The 15,940-nt window shown below is 43.0% G+C and overlaps 1 protein-coding gene across 1 annotated transcript in view; it reads right to left on the bottom strand.

The window, feature by feature from the left end:
* Positions 1–9,447, bottom strand: part of strada (STE20 related adaptor alpha) — a 37,727-nt gene extending 28,280 nt beyond the window's left edge. Inside the window, exons 1-3 of the mRNA XM_060902104.1 lie at positions 9,314–9,447; positions 8,577–8,643; positions 4,802–4,859 (exon numbers count right to left, since the gene is read on the bottom strand). The gene's annotated coding sequence lies outside the window, so the exon portion shown is untranslated. The remainder of the gene's footprint in view (positions 1–4,801; positions 4,860–8,576; positions 8,644–9,313) is intronic.
* Between the last annotated feature and the right edge of the window lie 6,493 nt (positions 9,448–15,940).

Here is a 15,940-nt window from a genome sequence, read left to right as displayed (position 1 = left end):
CGGTCCGCTTCAACCACTTCAGCATTTTTGTTCTGGCAAGAGTCGGCGCAGCGTGTGCACTAGCAATTCCATTCCAAGTCCATATAATGCGGCCGAAGATTCTAGAACAGAATGCGCTGCTCTGTAGCCTACTGATGCAGGTGCATCGAAAGTGTAGCTACTAATGTATTTTTCGCTGTTAACGTTTTAAAATTAACAAATTAGGTGAATGTCTACGTATGTGTTACGGCTTTGTAAATAATATTAATGTCGAACTTTTTTTCTAGATCTATTTTTTTCCATTGTCCCGGGATTGTCCCAGATATGATAATTTTGTGTCCCGATGACATTTTTTATGGTCCCCGGGACATCGGGACACCGTTAGTTTCGAGCGCTGCCTCTGAATCCTACGTCAGCGCTGGTTTGTTTGTGAGAAAACGACCTGGTGGTTTTCTGCAAATTTCTTCAACGTTATCGCGTAATTATTAAAATGGTTAACAGATGTATCGTAGGAGGGTGTAGCAACACCAATCTTGATGGGATTAGTACTCATCGTTTCCCAAAAGACCGGACAATGAGAGAGAAATGGGAGCGCTTGGTCTACACAGGCTGTGCACTGAAACCGTGCAAAGCTCTCGCAGCCTGCTGGCGCTTCCACAGGTGACGTCACGAATCTGGCTCCAGACTCCCTTGGGATTTTTCCAGACACGTTTTATTTTATTTTATTTTTTCTGCTGTAGACAGATGGCCTTGTGCAAAATTACCCTTCTGGATGAGTGTGTAAAGCAGACCTGGGCATTTTACGGCCCGCGGGCCGCATCCGGCCCTTTGGTTCATTCTGACCGGCCCGCGTAAGGTTAATTAGAAATTACAAAATAAACGTATTTTCTAATTTTACCTCATGCATGGACTGAATAGCAATTCGTACAACCGGTTTCTTCTTTTTTTTCTTTTCTGAATGTGCATTGCTTTTATTTTGAAGTTGTGTTCAACAAAAACGCAATGTGCGTGACATGAAAATGACATGAAATCCCACGAAACCTAATCCCGCGATAACTACTTCCGTAATTTGTCCAGACCAACCACAAACTTGTACGTCATCCTTCAAACGGTCCAGCCAATCACATAGTGTGACGTCACCAGCAGGCGCCGGAGCCCGAGCCGATCTATAGATCTGATTCCTAGACCAAATCGACGTTGTTGCGAGCAGGTCACAAGAAGACTTTAGCCCCCAAAATGTCCGCAAAAAGAAGAAAGGTAGATGCCGAATGCAGGGCTTTCAACAAAACATGGACTGCTAAGTATTTATTTACTGAAGTCAGAGATAAAGCCGTGTTTAGTTTGCGGAGGGCAGATCCGAAAAACTGAAAAACACCAAATGAGGTGATTAGACTACAAATGTGGGCATCATTATTATAATATGATGTATCTTGCTTGATATTTGGAGTAGAAAGACAATATTGTGATGTCTTTATTGTGTTTTGACATTTTGTTAACCATTGTTTTGGGAAATTTGATTGAATAAATGACATTTTTTGTAAGGCAACCTTGATTTTTTCCATACTCTTACCAGTCTTAGCAGCTTGTAAAAATGTTATTTATTGCTTTATGTAAAGAAATACAATTAATATTATGCAGAATTTAGTTCAGCCTTTTGGTCCGGCCCTCCACAAAATTTTCTGTTTCTCATGTGGCCCCGTGGAAAAAATAATTGCCCACCCCTGGTGTAAAGGGACGTACTTTCAACTTTCATATAAAAAAAAAAATTGGTCCAGAATATGCACTTTAACCTAATTAGAAAGAAAATCACAGATGCAGGTTCCCTGGGACTTTATCCTAAAATGAAGCAATATTCATTAAAAATAAATAAATAAATCTCTCACACACACAAAAACTGAAATAACTGGTGCATTATGGGAGAAATATAATAATAATAAATAAAAAACTGCCTAAAAACGAGGCTACAGAAGAAAATATAAAAAACAACACACACTGCAAATTATACTGAATCAAAGATTTTGGCTTGTTTTAGCAAAAGACTGAAGACTGGCTCCTTAGCTTGTTGCATTGACAATGATGGGAATTTTTATTTTTTTAATTTAGTTCTGCTCATTCCTCAACATAGACATGATTCTACAGTTAGAAAAGACCTCTGGCTCTAACTCCAAAAGAATTCTTAAAATATGATTTTCATCACTCAGATGAAATCCTTTAAAGTTCGGCTCCATTTACGGAGACTACAGCAGAACTCTCCTAAAACGCATTCAGTATGACTAACGCCGGTTTCACACGGCATCATTTTATTTCTTGAAGATAACATATTCTCCAGATTACACTCACCGGCCACTTTATTATTGGAACACCTCTACACCCATCCACCTGCTGTTTGACGCAGTTCTCTAATCAGCCGCTCCCTCGACAGCGGCACGATGCATCGCTTAATGTTCACAATGTTCAAACAACAGAACGGGAAAAACTGATCTCAAAACGTGACTTTCTTTCACTGTGGCATGGGTGTCGGCTTGAGCCAGATGAGTATTTTTGGTTTGAGTATTTCAGAAACGGCTGATCTCCTCCTGGGGTTTTCACACACAACAGTCTAGACGGAAAAAAAACAAACATCGACTGAGTGAGCGACAGTTCTGTGGATGGAAAGTAAACAAACGCCTTGATGATAAGAGACATCGGGGGAAAAAATGGCTAGATTGGGTTGAGCTTTTTTTTTTTTTAAACCAGGAAGGATATAGTAACTCATAGCAACTCTTTACAACCGTGATGAGCAGAAAAGCATCTCAGCATGCAACAGAAAGCAGAAGACCACACTGGGTTCCACTCCTGCAGCCAAGAACAGGATCCTTAGAATCAAGAACAAGTTCATATTAAAGTGGCCGGTGAGTGTATATGATGAAGATCTTATAATAGACCTAAGATTAAAGGAAATTATGATTTTCTGTTTTTGGTTCTGTCAGGCGATTTCTGTCTGCGATGGCTTAAAGCTCATAGGCAACGGTTTAAAATTTTATGCACATTTGAAACTTTATATGTTAAAAAACCCTCTGTAATTTTCTTCTGCTCATAAGAAGTATTGTTAATAAGTAATAATTAAAATAAGTTAGCGCGGATCGTGGCGAATTTCTGTTCAGCTATTTTCGTTACCACTTGGCGCGTGACGTCATTTAAGACAAACAAACCGCTCGAGCTGAGTCCGCTTCCATTTACTTACATTGCTGTTTGGCTTGAGTGCAGACGTGCGTTCAGGAATTTCTAAAGAAAAATCATGCCTTATTGTTGTGCAGTGCACTGTAACAACAGGACCGGTTCAGGAAGAAGTTTTTACCTTTTTCCAAGAGAGGAGAAGAGGCGGAGCGAGCGGGTTGGCTTTTTCTGAAAAAGGAGAAGAGGCGGAGCGAGCGGGTTGGCTTTTTCCGAAAAAGGAGAAGAGGCGGAGCGAGCGGGTTGGCTTTTTCCGAAAAGGAGAAGAGGCGGAGCAAGCGGGTTGGTTTTTCCGAAAAGGAGAAGAGGCGGAGCGAGCGGGTTGGCTTTTTCCGAAAAAGGAGAAGAGAAGAGGTGGAGCGAGCGGGTTGGCTTTTTCCGAAAAGGAGAAGAGGCGGAGCGAGCGGGTTGGCTTTTTCCGAAAAGGAGAAGAGGCGGAGCAAGCGGGTTGGCTTTTTCTGAAAAAGGAGAAGAGGCGGAGCAAGCGGGTTGGCTTTTTCCGAAAAAGGAGAAGAGGCGGAGCAAGCGGGTTGGCTTTTTCCGAAAAAGGAGAAGAGGTGGAGAGAGTGGATTGTGCATGTGAAGCCAGAGGGTTGTTTTTTTCCGGAAGAGGAGATGAGGCGGAGAGAGTGGATTGCGCGCGTGAAACAAAATCAAGCAGTCAAAGAAGAAACGGAGCAGCAACGCTCAAGCAAAAAGGAGAAGATTGGAGGGAAACATTTTTACTTTTGCTTGCAATTGACAAGTCAAGAATCCTGAGGGATCCTGTACAATCATTGTGGAAATGAGACAAAGGGATATTTCCTCGCTTAGAGTCGGCTATAAATAGTATAATGCCGCGGATGGCAGGCTAATGTGGCCTACTGGCGCGCTGTCCAGTAATCGTTCCCGATATCCACTAGGGAGGCGGTTTAATTATTCTTCAAAAGGGCTCTTATTTAGTATTACGATGAAAGTAGGAATTTATCATAACTACCAGGATAAATTGTTTGGGTGCGAGTCTTGTTGAGGTCCGGCGTCACCGCGATCAGAGTCGGCCGAGTCGCTGTCCGATTCCGAGGCCGCACGGTCAAACCAGTGAGCCACATTCACCGATCGCTTCGCAACGGCCACAGGTTCATACATGTACGGTTTCACTTCTCGATATTCAATTTGGAGAGTTCCTACTTCAAAATCGCTCTCGCTTTCAGACATTTTACACAACTTCTCACGACCAAAGTCCGTACACGTGTGCTCGGTTCGCAAGTAAACACAGAGCTGCTCCCGGTCTGTTTGGCTTAAATGACGTCACGATGACGGTCCCCTGGCGGTGAAAGTGCGCACAAGTGAGATGTAAACAAACCTTCGTAAATTGGGCAAACCAGTATATTTTAACCGTTTTATTCAATTTTAGGGTGCAAATTAGACACCAGGAAGATTGAATTCGCTTTTTGGGTCGTTCTTCTAGAAAATAAAGTTGATATTCTATGTTTCACCTCCGACCGTTGCCTATGACCTTGAAAATCATACAGCGTAAAGCCGGCTTAAAGATGCTAAAGCCTGGTCCAGGGTTGCCAACGTGGCCATGACAAAAGCACAGCAATTGCACAGTGTTCAGTCAAGTACTCACCGCCAAATAAGTCCAAATCCCTCAGACTCTCCACGCTCAGTTTCTCCGACACCCAGCGCTAAAACACAAAAATTCAACCACTTTAATACTTTAACAACAGGGCCGAGTTTCTCAAAAACATTGCAGCACAAAAACGACTGGGAGTTGTCATCATGTATTTGTCACAATGGTGTTGATACCAACATTGTACTGTACATTAGGATGCACTCACAGTAAGCACGATCGCCTTGTACCATGCCAGAGCACGATTATTTATTTATTTATTTATTTAAATATTCGATTGCAACTTTAAAGGGGAACTGAAGTCATTTTTAAACTTGCTTTATTTCTTAATTAACATGTTATTCAATTACGTTTTCGGTTTTAGTAACCTTATATCGTGACTCGTATTGGCAACTAATTGCAATTAAATATTATACTTATCGGCCTGTTCGGTTTTTAGCCGTGTTGAATTTAGTTCGTTTGGTCCACGGCAGGCGTCGCTTATCCGCGCGATCTTCACGAGACTTGTGTGAGGCTTCGAAACATTAAGCGTCAGCCAGGTGTCAGTGCCGCCATTTTGAAAACTGTTTTCCAAACGAAATATTGCACAAAAACGAGTTTAAATGACGATTACTGCCGACTTTTTTCAAAACTTTCCTGATTGCTATCAAAACAAACAAAACTTCCGGCTTGATTACATCAGCATTCGAAAGAGGTCGCGCGCGTCTTTTGACAACCCCTGTATCCGAAATCACTCCCTGCTCACTATATAGTGGGGACGCCATTGTGTAGTGCTGTCCGCACTGAAAGAAATCAAATTAAAAAAGTCTCAAATTTGATTTAATAAAATGCAGCAGGGGGCAGCACGGTGGTGTAGCGGTTAGCGCTGTCGCCTCACAGCAAGAAGGTCCGGGTTCGAGCCCCGGGGCCAGCGAGGGCCTTTCTGTGCGGAGTTTGCATGTTCTCCCCGTGTCCGCGTGGGTTTCCTCCGGGTGCTCCGGTTTCCCCCACAGTCCAAAGACATGCAGGTTAGGTTAACTGGTGACTCTAAATTGACCGTAGGTGTGAATGTGAGTGTGAATGGTTGTCTGTGTCTATGTGTCAGCCCTGTGATGACCTGGCGACTTGTCCAGGGTGTACCCCGCCTTTCGCCCGTAGTCAGCTGGGATAGGCTCCAGCTTGCCTGCGACCCTGTAGAACAGGATAAAGCGGCTACAGATAATGAGATGAGATGAGAAAATGCAGCAGCAAAGAAGAAAGTATTCAGCCTTGATTTAAAAAAAAATGAAAGCTGCAGGTACTTTGTATTGATTGTGTGAAATGCGCTCAGTATAATATGGATTTATCACAAAAATACATGCATGTGTTTATTATTTTAAAACCCACCAGCCGACTGATCTGGCGCGGTTTAATAGTGACAGTAATGACGTAAATAATGGCACAGTGGACTAGTGTCCGAAAGTATTTTTTTTCATTTTACCTATGAGCTCACTATATAGTCCTCTATATAGTAATTCCCTCTATATGGAGTAGTGAACAAGTGAGCGATTTCAGACACAGGGAATGTTGGCAGATGTCGGTCACTTTGAGTTCCGCTGTACGTTTTACTTCCGTCCTACGATGTCTCGCACAGGTCTCAACGAATCTCGTTTACGGCCATCGCTTTGACATACGGACTGATATATTACAGAGCATATTTCAAACACTCATAACTTGCTATAGCAGCGACAAAATAGCGATCAAAAATGCATTCTGATATTTAATAAAATGAGAAATAGAATTCTGATTTTTAAAAAAAATTGCCTTCAGTTCTCCTTTAAGCAAGTCTTCAAGGAGTTTGGCTTCATCATGTAGCCTTAGCGGAGAGCCAGCTAGTGCAAATAATATGCACATTAACAAATGATCCTGTTAAACTCACCTCAACATGTCTTTTACAATCGTTGAACACGCCATGGGCAAACGGTACAGTGCACAACACCGTCATTTTTTTTTTTTTACCCATATTATTAGGTAAGGCTACACGTTCATGTAGTCTGAGGTGAAGTAGGTTTTGCATTTCTGTTTTATGGGGCACTCGGTCATGACAGTCCTGGATACACTGAACTGATGTACGCTCGGTCCAGGAGAGAAGACGTAAAGCCCGCCCACACAGAACACTGATCGGTCTACTTAACAAGACAGAGCAATCAGGATGCATGCGCTCTTTCTCTCGATACCGGGATGTTGTATCTAATTTGTGATTGTCAGGGAGCCGCACTCCCTGAGAGACACTCCTGGAACTTCTGGGAGAATTGGGAATAATTCAACTTGTCCCGTTGGACAAGCAGATGCGGATTTGACTTGTCCAGATCAAACACTTGGTTGTCCCGGCCAGTCGGACGAGTGTTAATGTCGAGCCCTGGTGCTCTCGTATAGCATGATTATTTGGAGTTATTATGAGCACACCGGTGAGATTGATCAATTATGCAATGCAGCAATTTTCAGAAAATCAAACTGCACGCATATGGTAAGATTTTTATAAAGGCAGCTAAGCTTGAGGGAGGAATTTGCAGCTTTACTCACTCCCCGTGTCTGAAATCGCTCACTCGTTCACTACTCCCTACATAGGAAATTACTATATAGAGGACTATATTGAGCTCATTAGTAAAATGAAAAAACACTTTCGGACACTAGTCCGTCGCACTGGTATTTACGTCATCGCTGTAAATTAAAACGTGCCAGATCAGTCGGCTGGTGGGTTTTGAAAACAATAAATTTTTAAATAAAGTATTTCACACATTAATCAATACAAAGTACCTGCATCTTTCAGTTTTTTTTTTAATCAAGGCTGAATACTTTCTTCTTTGCCACTGCCTTTTATTAAATCAAATTTGAGACTTTTAATTTGATTTCTTTCAGCGCGACTGCAATGCATGATGGGATATATTGCTTTGGTTAGTGACCATCGTTATACACTACTTTTCGTGATGCATTGTGGGATACTTTGAGTGCACTAGAAAGGGTGTGAATAATCCTCACTAAGGTTTCGGACAGGCGGCATGGTGGTGTAGTGGTTAGCGCTGTCGCCTCACAGCAAGAAGGTCCGGGTACGAGCCTCGTGGCCGGCGAGGGCCTTTCTGTGCAGAGTTTGCATGTTCTCCCCGTGGGTTTCCTCCGGGTGCTCCGGTTTCCCCCACAGTCCAAAGACATGCAGGTTAGGTTAAGTGGTGACTCTAAATTGAGCGTAGGTGTGAATGTGAGTGTGAATGGTTGTCTGTGTCTATGTGTCAGCCCTGTGATGACCTGGCGACTTGTCCAGGGTGTACCCCGCCTTTCGCCCGTAGTCAGCTGGGATAGGCTCCAGCTCGCCTGCGACCCTGTAGAAGGATAAAGCGGCTAGAGATAATGAGATGAGATGAGGTTTCGGACAGCGCTACAAAATGGCGTCCTCATTATATAGTGCCCTCTATAGTGAGTACGGAGCGATTTCGGACACAGTCACTGACTCCAATTCATGTTCATCGATAACCCAAGAACCAAACCTGTAACTAACCTAAACATTCTCAACTGACTTGAAAATTGTACTATTCAAGAAGCAATAGATGTTTGTCGTCATAATGACTGTAGCGCACCCTGACTGGCAGCCATGTTTGTTAAATGAGCCCGTCGAATAATTCTGACATCATAGCATTCGAGTTTCACGCCAGTCGTCAAACAAACTGGACTTACAAGATCAAACATGCTTGGGAACGGTACAGATCACCTAGTATGACTCTACCCTTTGTGTATTATGTTAAAATGAGTGTAAACTCACCAAAAAAGACATGGATCCTAAATACGATGAGCGTCCACACCATCAAAATCACATTCAATGTAAATATCTGCAAAAATAAAAGTGAATTAAAACAGATTTTTTTTCCCCCAGAGCACACATTTCCCTCATATTCTTGCAACCTGAAATTGTCCGATTTGCCAGCGCAAGCTTGCAGACGACACAGCAGTAACCAGGAAGGAAACACCGTACGCAAGAACAATTTCAAGACAGCCACGCATAACAGAAAAATACAAACTGAAAACAAAAATAAAAGGAGAAGAACCGTGAGTTTTATCCATTTGTTACCATACCGTCCATGTGAATGAGCGGTTACTACAGAAACGATACCAGATTTGAAGAGGCGCAGTAATATAACCGCTGTGATTGGGTTCACAGCCGGCACTACTTTCAGAGCTGGTGTGATAGAAAAGTAATCAACACTTTCTGACCAATCAGAAGCTAGAATTCAACCGCGCTGTGTTATAAATATATAGTTCCAAGCCTAATAGTTTCATTGAAGCAGGCTGGATAACTTAGCACTCATCTGCCTTTCAAAACACAATATTAATGTCCAAATGCGTCGATTTTTATCTTTTAATCCGATTAATTATTTCATTTAATCTGATCTGATCACATTAATGTCAGTACAATTCAATACAGCCCTCTGTAAAGGGTGTGAAACCTCCAATAAACCCTAACTAATACAGTTTGGCTAATATTTTTTGGAGTCAACTTACTCCTGAGGCCGAGGAAATATTCGAGTGCTCGGATTTCGTCTAAAAATATCGATTTATTTAAACAGAAAGCGTTTAATCTCGTCTGTTTATATCCTCCTGTCACTTCTTCACCGAGCTGCGTCCTAGAGTCTGTACTGCGCATGCGCAAGACACCCCGCCTAACAAAGCGCATGCGCGATGATGGTGCGATTCAGTGAATCAGATAATCTGATTCAGGAGTCGAATCTTTCGGCTCAGCTAAATGAACTTTTTACCTTGTCATCTCATCTCATTATCTGTAGCTGCTTTATCCTGTTCTACAGGGTCACAGGCGAGCTGGAGCCTATCCCAAAGTCGCCAGGTCATCACAGGGCCGACACATAGACACAGACAACCATTCACACTCACATTCACACCTACGCTCAATTTAGAGTCACCAGTTAACCTAACCTGCATGTCTTTGGACTGTGGGGGAAACCGGAGCACCCGGAGGAAACCCACGCGGACACGGGGAGAACATGCAAACTCCGCACAGAAAGGCCCTCGCCGGCCCCGGGGCTCGAACCCAGGACCTTCTTGCTGTGAGGCTACGCCACCATGCTGCCCCTAATTATAGTTTTTGTATTTTATTCATTAACTGTTCATATCTGAAATATGTAGAGAATACATACATCTATCCATTATCTCTAGCCGTTTTATCCTGTTCTACAGGGTTGCGGGCAAGCTGGAGCCTATCCCAGCTGACTACGGGCGAAAGGCGGGGTACACCCTGGACAAGTCGCCAGGTCATCACAGGGCTGACACATAGACACAGACAACCATTCACACTCACATTCACACCTACGGTCCATTTAGAGTCACCAGTTAACCTAACCTGCATGTCTTTGGACTGTGGGGGAAACCGGAGCACCCAGAGGAAACCCACGCGGACACGGGGAGAACATGCAAACTCCACACAGAAAGGCCCTCGCCGGCCACGGGGCTCAAACCCGGACCTTCTTGCTGTGAGGTGACAGTGCCACCCAGTTTATTTTCAATTTTAAATTATTTATTTAACAGGGGCTGTAGTGGCTGATGAGGAAACAACTGGAATACCTCTGCTTTATAGCTTTTAGTGACTTGTTAATTTAATTCGGACAATTTTACTGACAATGAATAAAATCTAGCATTTTTTTTTCCCAGTGGTCACCAGTAACTTTTCATTCTGAGTATAAACTGTGGTTATTATTTCATATGTATTCTCTACATATTTCAGATACGAACAGTTAATGAATAAAAGAACAAAAACTATAATTAGGGGCAGCATGGTGGCATAGCCTCACAGCAAGAAGGTCCTGGGGTCTCTCCTTTCTGTGTGGAGTTTACATGTTCTCCCCATGTCCGCATGGGTTTCCTCCACAGTCCAAAGACATGCAGGTTAGGCTAATTGGTGGCTCTAGAACTGACTGTAGGTGTGAATGTGAGTGTGAATGGTGTTTTGTTTGTCTCTATGTGTCAGCCCTGCCATGACCTGGCGTCTTGTCCAGGGTGTACCCCGCTTCTTGCCCATAGTCAGCTGGGATAGGCTCCAGCTTGCCCGCAACCCTGCACAGAATAAGCGGTTACAGACAATGGATGGATGGAACTATAATTAGTAGGTTACCATTTCTTGGGACGTTTGCTTCTATGATCTGTGTCCAGATCATGGGTTTACCTTGGCATTACAGTCAGTAAATTGAACCAAAACAGACTGGGAGACAACTATCTGTATTCTCCTAAGATTCAAAAAGCAAATCTGTATTTAATTATTTAACAGCTGAATTTAATGAGACTTTACCCTTCCGGGTCAGACATTATGTTTGAAATCTGAAGGCATGTCAAGCCTGGTTTATCAAGAAACAATGCCCAGTGGTTTTGCATTCCAAATTTATTGACGTGATTTTAGGTGTAGTAAATTGCCCATAAAGCTTTCAAGTTTTGATAAGATTCAAGATGTTTATTTGTCATATACACAATAACAGACACAGCGGTTTATTATTGGGTAATGAAATTCTTATTTTGCAACTACCCGACCAAACTATGCTTACTAATATACACTACCGTTCAAAAGTTTGGGGTCACGCAGACAATTTTGTGTTTTCCATGAAAAGTCACACTTTTATTTCCCACCATAAGTTGTAAAATGAATAGAAAATATAGTCAAGACATTTTTCTGGCCATTTTGAGCATTTAATCGACCCCACAAATGTGATGCTCCAGAAACTCAATCTGCTCAAAGGAAGGTCAGTTTTATAGCTTCTCTAAAGAGCTCAACTGTTTTCAGCTGTGCTAACATGATTGTACAAGGGTTTTCTAATCATCCATTAGCCTTCTGAGGCAATGAGCAAACACATTGTACCATTAGAACACTGGAGTGAGAGTTGCTGGAAATGGGCCTCTATACACCTATGGAGATATTGCACCAAAAACCAGACATTTGCAGCTAGAATAGTCATTTACCACATTAGCAATGTATAGAGTGGATTTCTGATTAGTTTAAAGTGATCTTCATTGAAAAGAACAGTGCTTTTCTTTCAAAAATAAGGACATTTCAAAGTGACCCCAAACTTTTGAACGGTAGTGTAAAAAGAAATATATATAAAACACGAGAAATAAAATATAAAGTGCATATGCAATGCAAAATATAAAAGTAGAATGAAAATAAACATCTCATCTCATTATCTCTAGCCGCTTTATCCTGTTCTACAGGGTCGCAGGCGAGCTGGATCCTATCCCAGCTGACTACGGGCGAAAGGCGGGGTACACCCTGGACAAGTCGCCAGGTCATCACAGGGCTGACACATAGACACAGACAACCATTCACACTCACATTCACACCTACGCTCAATTTAGAGTCACCAGTTAACCTAACCTGCATGTCTTTGGACTGTGGGGGAAACCGGAGCACCCGGAGGAAACCCACGCGGACACGGGGAGAACATGCAAACTCCGCACAGAAAGGCCCTCGCCAGCCACGGGGCTCGAACCCGGACCTTCTTGCCGTGAGGCGACAGCGCTAACCACTACACCACCGTGCCGCCCGAAAATAAACATAATTTAAAAAAAATTTAAAAATATGCAAACATAGAGGTAGATATAATGTGCAATGTGCAATTGTGCAAAATTGCAAATATAGAGGTAGATGATGATTATGATCCGTCGTTCAAAAGCCTGATGGCCTGGTGGTAAAAACTGTTTGTCAGTCTAGTAGTCCTTGCTTTCACACTCCTGTAGCATCTGCCAGATGCTAGGAGTGTGAATAGTCTGTGTTGTGGGTGTTTTTGGTCCCTGATGATGCTCTGTGCCCTTTTTGTGACCCAGGTGTTGTAAATGTCCTGTAGTGGGGGGGAGGACAGCTCCACAGATGAACTGTGCCATTTTAATGACACGCTGGAGAGCCTTTCTGTCCTGAGTTGTGCAGTTCCCGTACCACACAGTGATGGAATTTGTCAGGACACTGTCCACTGTGCACCTGTAGAAGTTGCTGAGGAGTTTGGTGGACAGTCCAAATTTCCTCAGCTTCCTCAGGAAGAAGAGTCTCCGTTGAGCCTTCTTGATGGTCTGGTGTGTGTTGTGTGTCCAGGTGAGATCCTCACTGATGTGAGTTCCGAGGAATTTAAATGTTTTCAAATGTTTTCACCCTCTCCACCTGTGTCCCGTCGATGTGCAGCGAGGCGTGCTGGTCTCTCCTCCTCTTCCTTGGGTCAATAATCATCTCCTTGGTCTTCTCATCATTCAAGGAGAGGTTATTTTCCCGGCACCAGGAGACCAGCCGAGCCACCTCCTCCCTGTAAGCTCTCTCTTCTCCGCCGGTGATCAGCCCAATGACAGTGGTGTCATCAGCGAACTTGATAATGGAAGTGTTGCTCTGGGAGGGGGTGCAGTCATAGGTGAAGAGGGTGTACAGGAGTGGACTGAGCACACAGCCTTGGGGGGTCCCTGTGCTCACTGTCTTGGTGCTGGATGTTCTGGTACCGACTCTGACAGCCTGGGGTCTGTTTGTGAGAAAGTCCAGGACCCAGCAGCAGAGGGAGGATGTCAGTCCAAGGGTGACAAGCAGTAGATTAATGGAATGTGCCTTCTAGCACATCTCTCCCCACAGGTGTACTGTTTGGACCAATCAATTTATTTTTGTTAAACCACATGCAAGACCGTGTTAAACAAAAAGTGTTGAAAGTGTTTTGAAATTACAACCCCGATTCCAAAAAAGTTGGGACAAAGTACAAATTGTAAATAAAAACAGAATGTAATGATGTGGAAGTTTCAAAATTCCATATTTTATTCAGAATAGAACATAGATGACATATCAAATGTTTAAACTGAGAAAATGTATCATTTAAAGAGAAAAATTAGGTGATTTTAAATTTCATGACAACAACACATCTCAAAAAAGTTGGGACAAGGCCATGTTTCCCACTGTGAGACATCCCCTTTTCTCTTTACAACAGTCTGTAAATGTCTGGGGACTGAGGAGACAAGTTGCTCAAGTTTAGGGATAGGAATGTTAACCCATTCTTGTCTAATGTAGGATTCTAGTTGCTCAACTGTCTTAGGTCTTTTTTGTCGTATCTTCTGTTTTATGATGCGCCAAATGTTTTCTATGGGTGAAAGATCTGGACTGCAGGTTGGCCAGTTCAGTACCCGGACCCTTCTTCTACGCAGCCATGATGCTGTAATTGATGCAGTATGTGGTTTGGCATTGTCATGTTGGAAAATGCAAGGTCTTCCCTGAAAGAGACGTCGTATGGATGGGAGCATATGTTGCTCTAGAACCTGGATATACCTTTCAGCATTGATGGTGTCTTTCCAGATGTGTAAGCTGCCCATGCCACACGCACTAATGCAACCCCATACCATCAGAGATGCAGGCTTCTGAACTGAGCGCTGATAACAACTTGGGTCGTCCTTCTCCTCTTTAGTCCGAATGACACGGCGTCCCTGATTTCCATAAACAACTTCAAATTTTGATTCGTCTGACCACAGAACAGTTTTCCACTTTGCCACAGTCCATTTTAAATGAGCCTTGGCCCAGAGAAGACGTCTGCGCTTCTGGATCATGTTTAGATACAGCTTCTTCTTTGAACTATAGAGTTTTAGCTGGCAACGGCGGATGGCACAATGAACTGTGTTCACAGATAATGTTCTCTGGAAATATTCCTGAGCCCATTTCGTGATTTCCAATACAGAAGTATGTGATGCAGTGCAGTCTAAGGGCCCGAAGATCACGGGCACCCAGTATGGTTTTCCAGCCTTGACCCTTACGCACAGAGATTCTTCCAGATTCTCTGAATCTTTTGATGATATTATGCACTGTAGATGATGATATGTTCAAACTCTTTGAAATTTTACACTGTCGAACTCCTTTCTGATATTGCTCCACTATTTGTCGGGGCAGAATTAGGGGGATTGGTGATCCTCTTCCCATCTTTACTTCTGAGAGCCACTGCCACTCCAAGATGCTCTTTTTATACCCAGTCATGTTAATGACCTATTGCCAATTGACCTAATGAGTTGCAATTTGGTTCTCCAGCTGTTCCTTTTTTGTACCTTTAACTTTTCCTGCCTCTTATTGCCCCTGTCCCAACTTTTTTGAGATGTGTTGCTGTCATGAAATTTCAAATGAGCCAATATTTGGCCTGAAATTTCAAAATGTCTCACTTTTGACATTTGATATGTTGTCTATGTTCTATTGTGAATACAATATCAGTTTTTGAGATTTGTAAATTATTGCATTCCATTTTTATTTACAATTTGTACTTTGTCCCAACTTTTTTGGAATCAGGGTTGTAATATAATTTTTAGTTTTATTGTTTTATTGATGAAAGTGGGGGGCGGCATGGTGGTGTAGTGGTTAGCGCTGTTGCCTCACAGCAAGAAGGTCCGGGTTCGAGCCCCGTGGCTGGCGAGGGCCTTTCTGTGCGGAGTTTGCATGTTCTCCCCGTGTCCGCGTGGGTTTCCTCCGGGTGCTCCGGTTTCCCCCACAGTCCAAAGACATGCAGGTTAGGTTAACTGGTGACTCTAAATTGAGCGTAGGTGTGAATGTGAGTGTGAATGGTTGTCTGTGTCTATGTGTCAGCCCTGTGATGACCTGGCGACTTGTCCAGGGTGTACCCCACCTTTCGCCCGTAGTCAGCTGGGATAGGCTCCAGCTTGCCTGCGACCCTGTAGAACAGGATAAAGCGGCTAGAGATGATGAGATGAGATGATGAAAGTGGCAATCCAGTTAGCTTAACATGGGGCGGCCTTGGGCTGGAGTGCTCTTGAGCAAGGCACCTAACCTCAACTGCTTCCTGGGTGCTGTAGCATAGCTGCCCACTGCTCTGGGTATGTGTGTGTGTGTGTGTGTGTACATTTTCGTTCTTTATTATTGTTATATGTATTTTTTTGTCATGTTTATTATGTGTCCACTTTCTTTGTTAATCTCTCATATATGGTTATTTGTAAAGTCGGATTTTTGCAGTGATTTGTGTACATCTTTGGGTTTGGGTTTTTTTGTGTGTTTTATTAATACAAGAACACAACAATACAATACAATACAACCTCTCGTAGAGGAAAAAAAACATATTTCACAGACTTTTTTTATAGCACAATAGTACAAACAAAAAAAACCCAAACAAACTAGGGGGCATA

Source organism: Neoarius graeffei, chromosome 20 (genome assembly GCF_027579695.1).
Source record: "Neoarius graeffei isolate fNeoGra1 chromosome 20, fNeoGra1.pri, whole genome shotgun sequence".
Lineage (NCBI taxonomy): Eukaryota > Metazoa > Chordata > Actinopteri > Siluriformes > Ariidae > Neoarius > Neoarius graeffei.
The sequence above is the reverse complement of the archived record's forward strand: the minus strand, read 5'-3'. Positions and strand labels throughout refer to the sequence as shown.